Source organism: Monodelphis domestica, chromosome 4 (assembly GCF_027887165.1).
Source record: "Monodelphis domestica isolate mMonDom1 chromosome 4, mMonDom1.pri, whole genome shotgun sequence".
Lineage (NCBI taxonomy): Eukaryota > Metazoa > Chordata > Mammalia > Didelphimorphia > Didelphidae > Monodelphis > Monodelphis domestica.
In genome coordinates, this window is record NC_077230.1 from 55,021,623 (window position 1) to 55,041,825 (window position 20,203).

General features: G+C 35.4%; 1 long non-coding RNA gene across 9 annotated transcripts in view; it reads right to left on the bottom strand.

The window, feature by feature from the left end:
• Positions 1-4,280: 4,280 nt before the first annotated feature.
• Positions 4,281-20,203, bottom strand: part of LOC100619895 (uncharacterized) — a 33,063-nt gene continuing 17,140 nt past the window's right edge. For 8 of the 9 annotated variants that reach the window (XR_001629774.2, XR_001629771.2, XR_467126.3 and 5 more), the window contains exons 2-6: positions 19,217-19,366; positions 14,852-14,936; positions 10,424-10,688; positions 6,689-6,739; positions 4,281-6,215 (exon numbers count right to left, since the gene is read on the bottom strand). This is a non-coding gene — a long non-coding RNA (uncharacterized LOC100619895). Of the gene's footprint in view, positions 6,216-6,688; positions 6,740-10,423; positions 10,689-14,851; positions 14,937-15,034; positions 15,116-19,216; positions 19,367-20,203 lie in introns of those variants that run through there. The other variant, XR_001629768.2, reaches the window with a different exon arrangement.

Here is a 20,203-nt window from a genome sequence, read left to right on the forward strand (position 1 = left end):
CGAGGGCCAGGACTTAATTGAAGAGGGGTATGGAAAGGCAGAATTACAGTATGAATTTTTCTTAGGCATTCAAAAGATACATTCCACCTTCATTGTCTCAATCTTTTTCAGAGTTGCTGGTATGGACAGTAATTATGTTTGAGAAGGATGTTTCATTCCCTGGACATGGGGACAGACATTTGGAGATCCAGAAGCTCAAAACAGATTGCAGTATTTAAATTTAAATAGAGGAAGTAAAGTGAGGCAGCCTCCTTTCTTTACCTCCTCTCCCCTCTATTTGTTATTGGACAATCTGCTTATAGATGTTATTCTGTTTTCTTTTCTTAGAAGATGGAGTTGATCATGTTATTAATGGTTCCAGTAGATCAGCTCAATCTTTATGGCTTGATGTCATTTAAACATTCCATAGTTTCTCTATTCTGCACAGTCTGGGTCTGGAGTTGGAGTCCAGAAAATGTCTCTTCTTGGCAATCAAAGTTCCATGAAGTCTCTGTCTGATGGATATAGCCCATAGGAGCCTCCTGTGCTATGGCCCTGGGCTATAGGATGAAATATCTTGACAAGTTATTTGCAGTCCTATATTAGCACTTAGATAAGTGATTAGGATTTATTGGCTATTGTGGTCCCAATGTGGTTGTAGCAGCTAGGATATTTAAAATAGAATAACTATGTTCTAGGTAATGTAATCTGCATATAAAAGAACCTTGACCTGAAGGCAGGACCAGGTAAGTCTTGGAGTTTCAGGATGTAGGGATGTTTTAATAATAAACATGTTATTCATAATATAGGATCGGATTCTTGCTGGTAGTCAATGTGGGACAACTCAACAGCAGTTGAGTATATATTTGAACCATTGTAAAGTTGCAGTGGTGTCATTAGGAAAGGATGATATGGAGTTCTGAACTTCTGGTAGAGGCAGCTGGTCCCGTTATCCCAATGATGATCCTCTGTTGTTGTGGAGATGGCATCACCACCAACATGAGGGAAAAGATACTATATGAGTATGAGTGGGGAAATAGAACCTATATGATCTATTTGGGAAAGGCAACTGTGGGATCATTGGGAGCAAGGGAGGGAATGATGGAGATCAGAAAATAGTTATACTATATACTTAATTTTACACACCTCCATTAGAAGGACCTCCTAGTAAGTTAGTACAGCTAATATTATCATTCTCTTTTGATATAAAAGGAATTATATCATATTTAAGTGTATTATTAAACAAATATTAAACACAATTTTAGAGATAAGGACACTAAGGCACAGGGAGGTCACATGGTTTATTAGTGTTTATGTAGTAAATAGTAGAACCAAGATTCAACTCAAATGTGGACAATTAACATGACTGGGTGAGTGATTTGCTAGTAACCAGCAGAGGCAGCCCAACAACCCAGGTCTTCAGATTTCTAGCCTGTTGCTATTTCCACGTCATCTTTTAATTATTCAACAAGCATTCAGTCCAGACATTGGGGAGACATACACCAAGCATGTAGGAATATCTACTCTCAAGTATCTTCTTTCTCAACCTGAGGATTCCATAGTCAAGATCAAATGAATGAGAAGCATTAACAATATTCACAAGGCTTGATCAACAACACATGTAAAACCCAGTGGAATTGTGCATCAGGTATGGGAGGGGATTCATGGGAGGGGAGGGAAAGAACATGAATCTTGTAACCATGGAAAAATATTCTAAATTGACTAATTAAATAAAAAAATTTTCACAATGATGTGTGTGCAGTGGAACCTCCCCTAGAAAATGACCTAAAAGCAAAGTTTTCACCTTTAAGGCATTTCTTCTATCTACTCTTGGTTAGGAAGGCAATTCCTGGGAAGAAAAAAATGTTATGCATATTTTTTCCATGCATTTCCTTTATTTTTTTTTCTCCAGTTCAGGAGGAAGGTGGGAGGGGGAGAGAAAATGTTTGCTACTTGAAGAGAATTTGCCCTTACTACTTGTTGCACCTAAACTTAACTAAGGGCTACTTTAGTTTTAAACTCGTTGAAAGTTAGTCACCTTTATATATCATATATCAATATTTAGAATAACAGAGTAGTAAATATGTAAATCTATTAACATAGTTATTGATACACATACATATATGACCACGTTAGAACACATTTCAACAAATTAGCTCAAAAGGAAGGTTTGGTGTCTCAGATGCCTGGGGTCCCCTCTCATTCTCTATTTTCTCTCAGCTTTGTCCTTTTACTTCTCCCATGACAACCTTTATTAAAACCTAAACAAAGTAACAGACATTAATTACATGGTGATATAAACAACTAAGAAAATAATGGAATTGCTTCCAAGGGATATTTTCACAGGAATTGCAAGGCTTCAAGGAATATCTCAGAAGAGAATTACAAGTCATACACACTATTTGTTTTTAAACCCATACCTTCTAATACCAAGTATTGAGTCCAAGGGAGGAGAGTGGTAAGGGATAACAATGGGGGTTAAGTGACTTGCCCAGGCTAGGATGTTTCTGAGGCCAGTTTTGCAACTAGGACCTCCCTTCTCTAGGTCTGGCTCTCAATCCACTGAGCCACCCAACTGCCCCTCAAACAGTAATTTTTAGTCTTTCCTGCCTCCTGGTTTCACAGTCATCTAAAGCCATCTCTGATGCTGATGTTTCAAAATGATCCCAAAAGTTTGAGCCTCAAATCTCAACAATGCTGGCCCTCAAAACCTCCAGTGTCAATTTTTAATTAGAGCCCCAATCTGTAGCATCTTTTTTCAAAATTGTGTTAATACTAGATTTTGTCTACTTGTCACTTTAGGTAGTTATGAAAAGATACTCCTGACCAAGAAAGTACATGTTCAGGATCAGTAGATGTAAAGTTTTAAATGCTAACCCTAGATTTTTATTCTTTATGTGATTATATACATATAAATATACATATGTATGTATGTGTATAAATATATATATATAGTATATATTTGTGTATATGTATCTATACATATTAATATATGTGTGTATATGTATATATATAGCTTCATATGTATAATAGACCAGGAAATTCTAGTATAAATTGATTAGAACCCTTCCTCCAAATTCCCATGTTTCTCTTTTTCTTACCCAGAATCCATTATCCATTGTCTTATTCTCTGCTTTCTCATAGCACTCAATTCCAAAATGTCTCTTGCTAGGTAAAACATAGAAATAAGACAGGTCTTTCAAAACATCCCAAAATTGGGGCCTCAGAGAAGTACAATTCCAAATGGTCTTGGAATCTAGCAACTTACTTCATTGTTAAAGAATAAAAAATGTTCCAAAGCAAAGTGGGTTTGATTATGTAGATATGAAGAAAAACAAGAACATTTATGCACAATCTTCTTTTTTCTTTGTATTTGGAGATGATTAGGGTTTTCTTTGGTATAATGTGGAATAAAAAAGGAAAAAAGATAAAAAGAAAAATAGAAATAAATATTTTAAAAGAAAAATAGCTATTAATGAGAGGTTCCTGCCATAGGAAGCAGAAAAATCTAAATTTGTATATCCTAATGTATTAATAGCAGTAGACATTATTATTCAGAACTTTGTCATGTTCCAAGATACCTTACATTATTTTGAAATATATGCATGGATGGCTGTCAAGATTTTATCATCTTGAATATCAAACACTTTTTAACATTTGGGGGTTGACAGGAAGGAAAATGTGTCAAAATCCTTATAGTGGTGTACAAAGACTATGGGGCCTGCAAACCTATAGATTGGATTAAATCAGGATGAGGGTGGAAAAGGGAATTCCATGTGTGTTTTGATCTGAATTTTGAATGAAATCAGGGAATATAAGAGGCACATATGAGGAAAGAGACCATTCTAGGCATGGAGTCATTGATGGGGAACAACAAGTAGGCAGTACAACAAATTTATAGTAACAACAACCAGGACAATAAAATGTAAGAAGATTAAAAAGGTAAGAAGTGATAAAAGTTTGAGAGGTCACAGGATTTTATATTTTCACTTGGAAGTAGTAGAGTCACTGAAATGTTATTGAGTAGGGAGGCTGAAGTATGGAAGTGCATAAATCATCTCTGCTAGTGTAGGAAAATGGTATATATAATTGAGACATATAACAGGACCTATGGCAAAGGGTCAGACTCACCGATTTGGTAAAAATTGGGTGACAAAAGAGTCAAGTGAAATTGGGAAGAGGTGAACATGAAGACTTCACTGTATGCCTAGCAGGGTCCATAGTTAATTCTAAAAATCAGTGATCATTCCCCTTCCTTGCTACAAAACATAATACAAGGATACAAAAGCCAAGTACAAATATTTAGGATGACATTCATACAGGTAAGTCAGTTTATTTACTCTTACAACTTCTCTAGTGGTTTAGGGAAACCCTTCAGGTGTCCTTCACTCTTCTTCACAAGAACAGCTACTGTATGTGGGCATTTTATTTGTGAATGTCTGTTAACTATTATGTATTTTGCTTGTTATCAATATTAAGTATATAGTCAATTCTGGTGACCACCAAAATGTGGTTGGTGGTAAATGGGTGATTCAGGGGCCAATTAGATTCTGACATGGAATGTTAATGTGAGGGGTGGTAGAGGAGAGTATATATTAGAATGTAATTACTAGAAACTAAAAATGAACTATATTTTATCTATGACTTTTTCATACCTATTTCCTCCTAACCAAATAAAGGTGTTGCTTGACCAGTGCTTGAATCACTAAAGACATGATTCCTTGAGTGTTGGGGCTGACATTTGAGATCTCAGAGATACAGACCAAACATGCCATTCAACTATATAGCACATATCAACAAACCACACTATATAGCACTTGAATTCTGGGTCAGCATGGAGGACATTCCTTCATCCAATGGAGAAGAATCCCCTTGTAGATATTATTTTAAGTATTTTCTCCTGGGCAATAAAATTAAATGATATTGGCAGTTCTAGTAGACACAGCTTTCTCACCAATGGCAGATGGTTTAATGTTTCTTAAATATTGCAAATCTTCTCTTCTCTCTACAGAATAAGCTTAGTGTTGACATTCAGGAGCCACCTCTGAGTGTGATTCAATCTTAGCCAAAAAGTCATAGCCTATTACAACTTTGGGCTAGACTCAAGACAGTTGAGTTTCCATAGTCAGGGTCCTGAGTAGTTGATATGCAATGTACCAGGCCTGTCATGGATGGTGCTGTCATGCCTTGCAGCCTCAGTTCTGGTTGTCAGACACACAGGGAATGTCATAATATTGTCTAGGGTTGTCCTTTCCTCCATAGAAGCATTATTCCATGGCCTCTGTGTTTTGGAGATGTGGACATTAGAGCCTGGTGTATACTCAGCCTAGGAGGTTAGGACACAGTAGAGATGGGACACCTCCTAAACAAATGAAGGTGTAGTCAACTGGTCTGAGGTTGATGAAGTAGCACCATGGTAAGACCCAAAATGCTACTGTTGAGTGAGCTTTCAGGATAGCCTCTCCTCTTTGTAGGCAGGAAATGGTTATTTATTCCAGATCTGCAGAATCTTTGGCTGGTAGTCCAAGTCTGGTGGAATTGTGAATGAGTGAATCAGGCTTGGAAGAGATTTAGCTTGGTAGGCATGGACTCAGGCAGCTTCAAACTAGTGACTTGAGTGTGATGAAACTGCCAAGTAGGGCTCAGCTCTATCCTGGGAGTAGAGAATAAGTGGGATCTCAAATCAATGTTCATTGGAGAGGATATGAGCCACTGGTTGAAGTATGACAGGTACTATGGAATCTTGTGTATCTGGTCAGAGTCCAAAGAATTGTTTTCCAAAGAGTCAGGATGAACTAGAGATGGAATCTTGTGGTCAAGACTGGGTAGAGATGTTACATTTTGGTTTAGGGATGGTAAAGACACAGGGATTTCCTTAATCTTGTACTCCTTGTATATTGAAGGTAAAACTGTGGCCATATAATGTTGCTTTTGGGGTATGAGTGGTTTAGCCATGTTCCAATTGTCAAGATAAGCTAACAGCACAGCCATTTTCTGATCACCAAATTCAGATTGATGCTGAATTTTTTCCCTTTGTTTCTGGGATTCTGAGGATACAGGTATAAACTTTCTTTTTGAAAGTGGTAATAATTTGGTTCTAGCCTGATAAAAGTGTGGTATCTCCTTAGTTCTGGACAAGAAATCTTCTTTCAATAATGAATAATTCTGAAGATGGAAATATGGAAACTTTGGCTCAATCTTGGGATGATTGTCCTTTGAAGAGTATTTGGCCACTACTGCTGGCAGAAAAAGACAATGTAAGTGAGGATAAAGATCTGTTTTACACACATCATATATGGAAAAGGGGACTTTGGAATATGTAAAAGAATATGAAAGATCTGGTAAACACAATATCTTGCATTTGTACAATACTTTATAGATGTCAAAGCACTTTCAAAAACACCATCTCATGTGATAGATGAGCAGCTCATGAATAGTCATAATTACTGTGCCCCTTTGACAGGTGAGGAAACAAACAATTTGGGTCATAGATAATTATGGAGGCAAGACATGAAATTAAGAATAATATTTACAGAAGTCAACTTCCCAAAGATGATGGTCACACCTGGGATTAGAATCCATATCACCTGACTTCTAGATCAGTGATCTCTCTACCAGATCATGCTGATTTTTGAGGAGAGTATTTGGCAAGAGTAAGGAAAGATGTAGTGAGGTCCCATTTGAAATAATTAAAAATTAGAGTTTTTACCTTTTGGGAAAAGCCGCTTTTTTCTCCCCATTCACTTCCTGAAGGGTTTTCCTTGAGAAAATAACATTTTAACAATAACAAACTTTAGAGCTGTCATTGTACCACAAGAAGTAGTTAAATAACCAATTGTCTGTCCTTAATCACAGTTTGAAATAATTTCTTTTAAATTTACTTTTTACTTTGCACCATCAATGTTAAAGCTCAACATACTCTGTGATATCCTTACATGTTGGACTCACTTTCTCACAATTGTAAAACTCAGAGGCAACTGCTTACCCTGTCTCTCTATATTGACCTTTACTTTTTACCATAGTCTATCCTAAAATAGTGAAAAAATAATTTACATGGAGGACTATATGACTAAAAAAGGAATAGTGATACCCTAACTGCAACAATCTAGGAGGAATAAAAAAACAAGATAAACGGTTGAAGCTTTGCAGGAGAAATTTTAAATATCAGGCTATGATTTTATTTAGAAGAATCTTAGTTGTAAGGCAATCATAGTGGATAGAGCATTGGGCCTAAAGCCACAAAATCTTGAGTTTTAAATCCATCATCCAACACTTACAATGAACCAGTATTTGCCTTGGTTTCCTCAACACCAAAATGGGGATAAAATATCAACTTACCTGGAAGGATTGTTGTGACTATCAAATGAAAGAATATAAAGTGCTTAACATAGTGCCTGGCACACAGCAAGTTCCATATAAATGCTTTCCCCACCCTTTCATAAGACTAATTCTGCTTTATTTGATTTTTCAAAATCATCCCAACACAGCATCACTCCAGCCTTTCATGAAACCTCTTTAGTCTTAGTTTAAGCGTAATGAAATTAATTTTTGAGATTTAAAGAAAATTTTGCAACACTACATTGGATAATCATAAAATAACTGAATGATCATAAAAACTAAACCTGGGAAAGTACTAGCCCTAACCCTAACCCTAAGCTTTTTAAAACTCAGCTCCTATCCCCCAGTACATGCTCTTGGGAGAGATGGCAAAAGATCACCTTATCCGACTAGCCCTTCTATCTCCCTCTTTGGCTAATAAATCCAAAGCTGTCTCTGCAAAAAAGTGCTCAAGGACAGAAATTCTGGCTAGTCTGCTTCTAAGTGGTGCCTATACGCTTCTTTAGATGAGGGAAACTAAATGAGGGATGCAAGTCTCCAGCAGAAAGGAAGCAAGTGAATAAAAAGCCTGTTTACAGAAGTAGGACTACCATATAAAGTGGGGCATGGGAGTGGAGGCAAATACTATTATAAGAAGGGGAGGGAGAGAGTAGTGACAGATAATTCTTAAACCTTACTCTCAGTGGAATCAGTTCTGAGAGGGAAGAACAATCAAATCAATTGGGGTATAGAATTCTATCTTACCCTACAGAGAAGTTGAAAGGAAGGGGGAACAGTTAACTGATAGAAGGGAAAGAAAAAGGGAGGGAGTGGGAAGGAAAGTAAAATAAAGAAGGGGAAAAGGGGGACTTATTAAAAGCAAAACACTGCTGTGGAAGGAAATAGTGAAAGAAGAAAAGACAAGATTAAAATAGGAAATCAAATGATGGGAATAGACAGGTGGTAGTTATAACTCTGAAAGCAAATGGGATGAACTCATTCATAAAACAGAAGCAGAGAGCAGAATGGATTAAAAAACCAAAATTCTACCATATGTTGTCTACAAGAAACACAAATGAGGCAGGTAGACACACACAGGGTAAAGGTAAGAGACTAGAGCAGCATTTATTGGGCATCAACAGTAAAATAAGGCAGGAGTCTCAATCATGATATCTGACAAAGCCAAAGTAAGAATAGATCTGATTAAAAGAGAAAAGGAGGGTAATTATATCCTGATAAAAGGCAGTTATTAGACAATGAAGAAATATCAGTATTCAACATGTATGAACCAAATGAAATAGCAACCAGATTTTTAAAGGAGAAACTATTAGAGCTTGCCTAAGGGGGAAATAGATAGTAAAACTATACAAATGGGAGACACCTCCACCTTCCTCTATCAGATCTAGATAAATCAAACCAAAAAATAAATAAGAGATATGAATGAAATCTTATAAAAATTACAGTTAATAGATATATGGAGAAAAGTAAATAGGGATAAAAAGGAATATACCTCCGTTTCAATAGCATATGGTACATTTACAAGAATGACCATGTACTAGGTCATAAAAACATTGCAACCAAATGCAGTAAAGCAGAAATAATGCAACTTTTTCAGATCATAACACAATAAAAATTATATTTAGTAAGGGTATATGGAGAGGCAAATTAATTGGAAATTAAATAATCTTGTTCTCCAAAACTGGTGAGTTAAAGAACAAATCATATAAACAATTACTGATTTACTTGAAGAGAATGTTAATGAGTAAACAGCATATCAAAATTTTTGAGATATAGCAAAAACAGTAATCAGGGTAAGAAAATTTATATCCCTGAGTGCCCATATTAAAAAAAAAAAAGAAAGAGATTAACAAATTGCCCATGCAACTAAAAAAACTAGAAAAGGAACAAATTAAAAACCCTCAAATAAAGATCAAATTGGAAATCCTAAAAAATCAAAGGAAAAAATAATAAAATTGAAAGTAAAAGAACTATTGAACTAATAAATAAGACTAGGAACTGGTATTTTGAAAAAATAAACAAAATATTTGTTAATCTAATTAATAAAAGGAAAGAAGAGAACCAAATTAGCAGTATCAAGAATGAAAAGGATGATCTCATCTCTAGTGAAGAGGAAATTAAGGTAATTATTAATAGCTATTTCACCCAATTTTATGACAATAAATATGGCAATCTAGGTGAAATGGACAAATATTTTCAAAAATACAAATTTCCTAGGTTAACCAAAGAGGAAATATAATACTTAAATAATCCCATATCAGAAAAAGAAATTGAACAAGCCATAAAGCAACTCCCTAAGGGGAAAAAAAAAACACCAGGGCAAGATGGATTCACAAGTGAATTCTATCAAACATTTTAAGATCAGTTAATCCCAATACTCTACAAACTATTTGACAAAATAGGCTTTAAAGGGGGAGGCTTACCAAATTCTTTTTAATGACATAAAATATAGTACGGATTCCCAAGCCATGAAGACCAAAAACAGAGAAGGAAAACTATAGACCAATATCATTAATGAACATAGATGCAAAAATATTAAATAAAATATTAGCTAAAAGGCTATGAGGTTATCATATGGATATTCATTATGACCAGTTGGGATTTATGCCAGGAATGCAAGGATAGTTTAATATTAGGAAACCCATCCACGTAATTGACCATATCAACAGCCAAACTAATAGAAATCACATGATTATCTCAATAGATGCAGAAAAAGCCGTTGACAAAATACAACACTTATTCCTATTGAAAACACTAGAGTATATAATAAAGGGGCCTTTCCTCAAAATAATAAACAATATTTATTTAAAACCATCAGCAAGTATCATCTGGAATAGGGATAAATTAGATGCCTTCCCAATCAGATCAGGAGTGAAGCAGGGATGCCCATTATTTCCACTGCTATTTAATATTGTACTAGAAATGCTTGTAGTAGCAATTAGAGAAGAAAAAGAAATGGACAGGATCGAAGTAGTCAATGAGAAAATTAAACTATCACTTTTTGCTGATGGCATGATGGTGTACCTAGAGAATCATAGAAAGTCAACTACAAAGCTAGTTCTAGTCAACTGGTCTGAGGTTGATAAAGTAGCACCATGGTAAGACCTACCGAAAATACAATGAAGGAACCAGACCCAGGGCCTTTGGAAGTGCTGCTGTTGAGTGAGCTTTCAGGATAGCCTCTCCTCTTTGTAGGCAGGAAATGGTTATTTATTCCAGATCTGCAGAATCTTTGGCTGGTAGTCCAAGTCTGGTGGAATTGTGAATGAGTGAATCAGGCTTGGAAGAGATTTAGCTTGGCAGGCATGGACTCAGGCAGCTTCAAACTAGTGACTTGAGTGTGATGAAACTGCCAAGTAGGGCTCAGCTCTATCCTGGGAGTAGAGAATAAGTGGGATCTCAAATCAATGTTCATTGGAGAGGATATGAGCCACTGGTTGAAGTATGACAGGTACTATGGAATCTTGTGTATCTGGTCAGAGTCCAAAGAATTGTTTTCCAAAGAGTCAGGATGAACTAGAGATGGAACCTTATTATTATGCTCTAAAGATTGATGATCTGGAGGATTTGTATATGAACTGGGAGAACTTCCATTAACTGATGCAGAGTGAAATGAGCAGAACCAGGAGAACAATGTACACAGAAAGCAAAACATTGTGGAACAATCCAATGTAATGGACTTTGCTACTAGTAGCAATGCAACAAATCAGGACTCTCCTGAAGAACTTATGGGAAAGAATGCTATCTACATTGAGGGAAAGAAGAACTATGGGAGTATAAATGCAAAAACAAAACTTATGACATTACTTATCATATATATGACCTATATATATATGTGTGTGTGTGTGTGCTTTGGGGTTTAGGCTTTAAAAAATCACTCTATAGCAAAAATAAATAATATGGTAATAGGTATATCAATTGATTAAAATTGTACAACCCAGTGGAATTGCTTATCAGCTTTAGATGAGGGAGATAAGGAGGGAGGGAAAGAAAATGAATTATGTAAACATGGAAAAATATTTTAAAATAAAATAATTAATAAAAAAATAAAAAATAAAGTAGGACTAACTCATCACAGACCAGATATATTTTGCTCTATATAAAAGACATGATTTTTTCCTTTCATTGCAGACATCCTAAAAAGACAAAGCTCTAGCCTAAGAACAACAGATTTGCAAAAAACCTGGGTTTGAGTCTAAGCTCTATGAGTTCCTTTGGTTCTGAAAAGCTTCCTGAAGCCCACCTTTAGGTGTTGAGAAGAAAGTTTTGTGTCCCCTGAGTATCTTAAGCCCAGCCACAAAGAAGGAGGTGCTATGCCTGGGAGCCCTGAAACTAAGGTAAGCTGGAGCAAAGTATTGGGGAGTATTCAAATGAAAAATCACCAAGAAAAGCTGTAGCATATCCTCCCAATAATAATAACTAGAATCTTTAGATGGTACTTTAAAGTTTGCAGAGTGTTTTGCCCATATGCTATTAAATTGTTGAGGTGCTATAATTATCTTCATTTTACAGATGAGGAACAGACTTGTCCAGGGTCACAGAGGTAATGTCTTTGTAGGAATTGAAGTCTTGTCCCAAGTGGAACACTTTCTCCTCTACAACCCCTACCTGCCTCACCTTCCTAGTTCTTTTCTCTTTAGAGGAGTATATACTCTGCAAAGATAGGAATTATATCTTGATGACTTTTCGCCCCATAACAAGTGACTGTGGAATAAACACAATTACTGTTTTACATAAAGAAGTGGTCAGATTTCTCTTTCTGATAGAAATAGAATCTGAATGGTGATCTGGGGGAGGGGATTCCACACTCTGTATACTGCTGCCCTGTTAGGGTTAGGGTTGGGTTTTTATAATCTGGCCCTCCAATGGTCTGAGGGACAGTGAACTGGCCTCCTGTGTAAAGAGTTTGGGGACCAGCAACTTGCTATAAACGACAGCTATCATCATCATCTTCATCTTGTGAATGATTTTCCTGTCTTGTTTCTAAAGAAATTGGCCCAACTGCCCATCTTTTTTTTGAGTTTGAGTTCCCTAATGCTGTTTATTATTTTTTACAGCATTTACCCCACTCCAAGCATGATCCTTCACCTCCTAAATCCCTTGCTCAACATAAATTTGCTTTAATTTAAATTCTAGAATTATCATCAACTTAGAAATGGGAAAGACTTTCAGAGACCAACCTTCAGAAGTACAAGCCCCTGTTAGAAATTAAGAAATCACTGGGCTTTCATTCTGAGCTGAAGATGCAGACTTTAATTGATACATTAAAGCTGGAGATCTCACCATGCCCAGCCTGTGGCAAAGACCCCCTTTTAGATGTTCAACAGTGAGTTTGAGGGGTTTTTGACAGTTAATTAATTAGCACGTCATTTACAAGACCAAATGTTCATATTAGAAAACACAGTATTACATTTGGTAACAAGTTTGGGTAACATTTGATAGGAAGAAATAAATTCTGGTATAATGTCCAAGTAACCTATCTTGTCCACAATACTCTGGGGAGCCTGGATCAAACAATAGCTAGACATGCCAAGGTCATTTTCCTATAATCTCATCAGATCAGCTGTGTACTCACAACCGGTCCACATGAGCCCAGTTTATATCCTGATGTAGGAGTTTCAGCTTCCCTAGATAACTACGCAGACCTGAAGATTTTTATTCCTTCAGCAGAAGCTCTTCATCTAGTTATTTGCTATAATATTGAATACACCAAACCATTTCCTTTCTAATACTACGAATATTCTATTATTATCATTGACATCTTATACACAGTTTACTAAATGGGTCTCACTTTTTTTTCCTAAAAAATGTAGTTGCAGTTACCTAGCTATAGGATTGCATGTGATCAAACAATATAAAATAAATATTAAAATATTTTTCCTTTCACCCCTCAATTTTATAGATAAGGAAACGGAGATACAAGGAGGTTAAATGACCTGCTTGGATGGCCTCATGGATAAGAGCTTAGTCAGAAAGAACTGTTTGCATCCTGTCCAGACACTTCCTGGCTGTGGAACCTTGGGCAAGTGATTAGCCTCTTTCAGGCTCAATTTCCTCATCTCTAAAATGGAGAGAGATAAATAGCATCAATCTCAAGGGCTATAGTGTGAGTATCAAATGAGATAATATAAGTAGATAATAAGTAGATAAGTAGATAATAAGATAGATAAGTATATATATAAGTATATAAGATAAGAATAATAAGTAGATAAGAAGATAATATAAGTAGCCTTGAAGTATTCTATAAATATAAAATATATTAAATAATTTTAATTAATAAATTTAATAGTACACACACACACACACACACACACACACACACACACACACACATATATAAAACGTTGGCCAATGTTATTCTTGTTCAGGGTTACCCAAGCACACTGTCAGTAGCCAACTTAGATTTTGAACCTAGGTCCTCTGATGCAATTCAGCACTCTTCCTATCAGACGTTAGAGAAAGGATGACTTCTAGAGAGTTGAGGCTCATACACTTCAGTGCCACACAGCGTGATTACACAATCTCATCTTGTCTCCCAGCCCCTCTCTTTTCCACTTCTGCTCTAAGAACTTCTAGAACATGGCATGTCAAGGCACCTATTGATCCACTTACCATCTCTATGACTTTTTTTTCGTGACTTGAAAATATTTATTCAATTGATTTAGAATATTTTTCCTTGGCTACAAGATTCATGTCCTTTCCCTCCCCTCCTCCCTCACCCCTCCTGCAGCCGATGTGCAATTCCACTGGGTTTTACATGTGTCATTGATCAAGACCTGTTTCCATATTATTAATGTTTGCACTAGAGTGGTCTCTTAGTATCTCTATCACTTTCAACATCTAAGTATCTTGGCCTCTGTGGGTTGCCTTCCACTTTCAGAAGGTTAAGTTTCCTGAAGGCAAGGGCTGTTTTTGTTTTTGTTTTGTTTTGTTTTTGTATCTGTAACCCCATTCCTTCCCATGTTCCTTGATTCTTTTCGTAGTTTCTTGAATTCCAAGGAAGCATTTTTTAGGTCTAGATTTGTAATTTTACTGATCTAAGGAATTCCACAAAGGGGAAACTACAGTGCATGTGGACAAGTATCCTACAACTCATATTTCCAGAGTCTTCTAGGGTACCAAGAGCATTAAGTGACTTACTTAGGGTCACACAGCCAGTATGTGTAAGAGGCAAGACTTGAACCATTCTCTGAATCTACTATGTAACTTTGCCACTTTGAATTATCAAGAAATTATCTCTTGAAATTAACTTTTGGCCTAAATCATAGTGGATACTTCTAACTCTCTTGGCCAAAATTTCACAAATTTCCTTTCTTAAAGATCAATTAAGGGACACAGCAGTGGTCTAGCTTTTCAAAGGAATGTTGAGTTTGGCTACTAGAATTGCTAACTTAGACTCATTCCTCCATTTCTGGTGCTTTGCTCTCTCTCTTTTTTTTCTCTTGTGCTCAGTCCCAAAAGAAAGTCTAGAATATTTATCTGGTGATTCTGACCCTCTTTATCCCATCTCTTCCCTGGATTTCATAGGGCATCTCACCATTCAGTGCTTCAGGAATAACAGGAAGCAATCTATTTCAAAGATTTCTAAATCAGGAATTTTGAAGGTCAGATCATGTCCTATTCTGTAAAGAAGCAAAGATAAAATTAGTAAGAAAAAATTATTCAGAAAGTCACTCTCTCCTAAAAGAATTGTCTGTAGGATGAAAGTAAATGAAGCTACCCATGTATCTTCAGGCACTCTACCAGGACTCTGCCTCCAGGCACTGCCAGTCTCCAAAGTAGAGATCTGAAGTCATTCAGAGACCTCAGAGGATTAGCTAACAATGGCCCATCATAGTGACACCATCAGCTAATATAGAACAGACTCAAAAATAGTCCTATCTGAGCACTTTGCTGTTAGGCAGAGGAAACATCCCTGCTTCAATAAATTACATATATCACATTTGTCCTTTCAGCACAGGATTCTCTGTACTTTGGAAAAGCATTGAACCCAGGAGCTTTTAGTCCCAAACTTACTTACAGTTCTTCTTAAAAGGATATTTGTACCCCTGTCATTGATAAAGATGGTTAAGAATAATTGTCCAACATGAGGCAACTTGAGAAGAAGTTGGGAGAAAAGAAAGTTGTACATAGTAACAATGATGATCAGTGAATGGTTTAATTATTTTCAGCAAAGCAATGATCCAGGATAACTCCAAGGGACTCAAGGCAAAAATAGGGTATCTACCATAGAAGGAAGACTGAATCTGAATGCAGTTTGAAACATACCATTCTTCACTTCATTTCCTCCATGAATTTTTCTCTTGTATGAACCATGTGCCTTGTTTCACATCATGATGAATAGGGAAATTATGCATTACATGATAATATATGTTATTAATATTAATATTAATATAATATTACCTGCCTTCTTGAACAGGGGAGGGATGGGAAGGAGAGAGGAAAAAAGAATAAGACAGATTTTTGGACATAGCTAGTATGAGAATGTTTCTCTTGGATAAGTATATTTATTATAATTTTACATTTATAACAAACCACATATATGTTATGTTCTATATTTAAAAATAAAATCTAATTTAAAAGAAAAAGATCTTTGGAGACTTTATATCTGTTAGATGGAAACAGAAATTGGTGTGAAAGATATTTTTTAATAACATTCTTTAGTAAAATGACCATAACAAGGTGGTTATAAAGATCAAAGGAAATAATAAAAATTAAAACATTGTGGAAAGGAATCTATTTATGTGGGCATAAGTCCCAATCCATTGGGACACTGTACTTTATGTTTATCTTTGTATCATTCTCTTACTCTTGCTTGTATTATTACTCACTGGATTTCAATTCTTCCTGCCCCAGTAGAGAATACCATGGTTTTGAGTGTAAATGAACCAACACAAAGGACAAATGACCCTGAGCTGAGGGCCCCACAAATGAGAGGTGTATACCCCAGTTGTGATAAAACTTGTAAATACTTAATAGAGGGGGTTTTATTGTATGTGTATAGTTATTTGTAGACTTATGGATGTCATAGATTTAGACCTAAAAAAGGATCTTAAGGGTCATTTAATTCAACATTTTCTCATTTTATGAAAAAGAAAATTAAGGCATAGAAAGGTTAAATGATTTGTCTGGGGTCATAATAAAGAGAATGTAACAGAACTGGGATTCAAATTTGGGTTTCTGGGGGACTTTATGATCCAATGGTACTAGCTTCTTTGCTGTTCCTTGAATACAACATCCTTTCTCTTAACTCTGGGCCTTGTCACTGGCCATCTCTTACTCCCAGAATCACTCCCTTCCTTTTCTCTTCCCAGCTTCCCTGGTTTTCCTTCAAAATTCAACTCAAATCATACCTTCTGCAAGAGATTTTTCCTCCCCTCCCTTCTGCTAGTACCTGCCTTTTGTGATAACTTTCCATTTCCTCTGCATATATATTGTAAATGCATAGTTGTATGTCATCTCCTCATTCAAATGTAAGTTCCCTGAGGGCAGGAACCATGTTTTTGCCTTTCTTCTTATCTTCAGTGCCTAGCACATTGCAGATTTTAAATAAATACTTGTTGACTGAATGGATGACTTAAAATCCAGTGATCATTAAAAGGATTTGAGACAATAATTTCCTTTCTTCAAATCCATTTTTAAAAGTATATATCTACCTCTAATATGTTAATAAGTATTAATAATATATTAACAATAATATTTCCACATTGGCAGCCATTCTATGTTGCAAAGAGAAAAAAAAAAGAGAAGCAATGAGACATGTTTGTAGAGTGATCGGTAACCTACTAAGGAAGCACATCATTAGTCATATTCATTCTACCTTTGTAAAGAGCTATTCTTATATTTTTTGCATATGTTCATTGTTTGCCTTGAAAAAATCAAACTTTGTGTTGGGATTATGATCCCAAAAGCATAGTGCAAGTCCTTTGGGCTCTAAGCTCAAGACTGAAAAGTCAGTGATGTGGCTTAGTAAGAAAATAAAGGTGCTAAATAAACTTCATGCTACAATGTCTACAGCCGTTATCTACCTGATTGACCAGTTGGCTAGAGACATGGAGTATGCCAATCCCACATCCATTGCAGTCCCAAGTTTAAACGTCAACTTGCCTCTGCTATGCTCCTGTACTCTGAGAACTATACAGGTCTGAAATGGTACCCAAAACAGACATTGCTGATGGATTATTTCAAGCTATTGTGTCTCTCATGACTATCTACCAACAGTGAAGGACACAGTCTAGGAGATGATGTCAAGGCCTTCCCAGTTTTGGCATTTTCAGATAACAGTGACCTCTCTTTTGATTTCCAAAGGACAGCTAATGTAAAAAGTTTTATAGTAGTATAGTACACAATACTCTCATATCACATTCTGACTCAGTGGAAGATGATTCTAGTTAAAAAATGCTTCAGTTTCAAAAATTTTATTTGCTGTACAGTCACATATTATGAAAGTTGAATATTGTCTGAAACTGATTTTTTAATTAAGATATTAACACAAAAGGTCATAGAATTCTAGGGAATTACTTGTGAGAAAAATGTTTCTCATGTTACCAATTTTATTTTGTGTACTGTGTTTTATGAGTTATTTCAAGATTACCATGTTAGAAAAAGTCAATATTAGAAGAATTAATTTTTGCCATAAATAACTGTATGCAGAAAAGTGTTTTTAGCAGTCTTTAGCAAAAGATTGCAGTTTTTGCTAGTTGTCAGAACCTAACTTCCTATTTCCTATAGATTCAAACTATAAACATTTGCATTTTTAACTTTTGCATCATTTTCTAGAAAGGTTACTCCTGTGAAAGTTGAGCATTGACTGTATTCTCTCTGGACTGGAAGTTCCATAATGGGATCCCTGTAAAACTTCTAAATACATTTTGTATAAGGTATGACCTGAAAATTGTTTCCCAAAGAGATGAGATGGTTATAACCTTATTTAGGGTTTTTTAGGTGCTTGACTGAGAATTTAAAAACTAGAAACATGAAGGTGATGAGCCCCCTAAGTATATAGAAAACAAACATTTAGAATTGTCCACAGTGCATCTTTAGATTTTCAGAATGCACTTTAGAAAAAAAATTTCTTTATTTCCTTGTAGAATAGCAATGTCTTGGATAGTAATAAGGAAGACTAGAAGGACAGAGAGCATGTGAGAAAAGATAATGAACCCAGTTTTGGACATGTTATATTTAAAAGGTTAAAAAATGAACTACTAAATAAAACTAGGAGCTAACTATGAAAAAAACCCAGTAAAATAGAAAAAACATTTGTTATTTTGATTTTCTTAAAATGTGAAAATCAAATTACTGATATAAAAAATGGAAAAGACAAATGTACCACCAATGGTAATAAAGTTAAGACAACAATTAGGAGTTATTTTGCCCACTTAAATATCAGTAAAGCTGATATTCTAATGGAAATGAATATTTTTCAAAAAATATAAATTGACCAGATAAACAGAAGAGGGGAATATGCAAATTATCCTATCTTAGAAAAATGAAATTATATAAGCCACAATTGAGCTCTCCAAGAAAAATCCCCAGGACCAGATGGATTCACAATTTAATTCAACCAAATACTTAAAAAAAACAATTCCAGGTCTATATAAACTATTTTAAAAATAAGTAAAGGAGTGCTAAAATTTTTTTATGACACAAATATGGTTTTGATATCCAAACCAAGGAGAGCCAAAACAGAGAAAGAAAACCATAGATCAATTTAATAAATATTATTTTGTTAAATATTTCCCAGTTACCTATTAAAGAATTTTTAACATTCTTTAAAAAAAATTGAGTTCCAAATTCTATTCCTGTTTTTCACCCATTATTTTCCCTCTTGGAGAAGGCAAGAACTTTGGATTAGGTTATGAGGAGGGACAAAAGGTAATGGGAGAAAGGAAGAAGCCCTTACTTGGGAGGGAGGGAATTCCACTGATGGATGTTCTTCTGGGTGAAGGGAGATGAAGACTTCTCACTGAATAAGGCCTAGGTTTTTTGGGTCATCAAAAGTCTACTTGTTGTAGGAGGCAGTAGAATTGGAACCCCTGAGGACAACTGGCACCTAGAGAAGTAAAAAAAGCATGGATTGAGGAAGATTAATTGTCAACAAGAGAGGGTCAATGGTGGTGAAAATTTTCTTAAAATACTGAAGGTTATCTCAGACTCTTGCAATGATTGGTATTCCGAGAGGAAGGCAAAGTAGACAAAGGAAATTCAGTGAGTAAGCCCTACAAAGCAGTGGTAGAAAATTCTTAAATGGCAGTGTCTAGAATGGATACCTTAGAAGTTTTATTTGATAAAGAACAGAGAGAAGAGAGCAACTAGATTATAGGAGCCTTGAAACAAAGAATGAGAGCCTAGAGTAAACAGCAAGAGGATGATGATGAAATCCTTGTTAAAAATGAGCACAAAAAAATGAAAACTTAGGAGAAGACAAGGGGAATCTACTTGAAAGAGAGGAAAAATAGATTATAAAAATATAACATCAAATAAAAACAGGAGAGAATAAACAAAACACTGAAAGGAAAGGGTATAACAACTAAGAAGAGAGTATCAGGGGTGAGGGAAGAAAAGTTAAAGTAACTGAAGAAACTTAATACTGTGTTTCTAGTAGAAGAGGTTGAAAATAGTAATTTAAAAAAATATTTTATAGATGGTAGAAACTATAAACCTTACTTAAAATTTTAAATGTGACTGCATTCAACAATCCAATAAAACAAAAAAGCAACAAGTTGCATAAGAGAACAAAATCCTACAAATTGTTGTAAAAAAAAAACACATTTAAAAAACATGACATAACAAAGAAGGGATGAAGAAAAGTTAATATGCAACAAATGAATCCAAAAAAGCAGGAGATGCCATCAAAATATAAGAAAAAGCATAACATTCAGAAAAATAA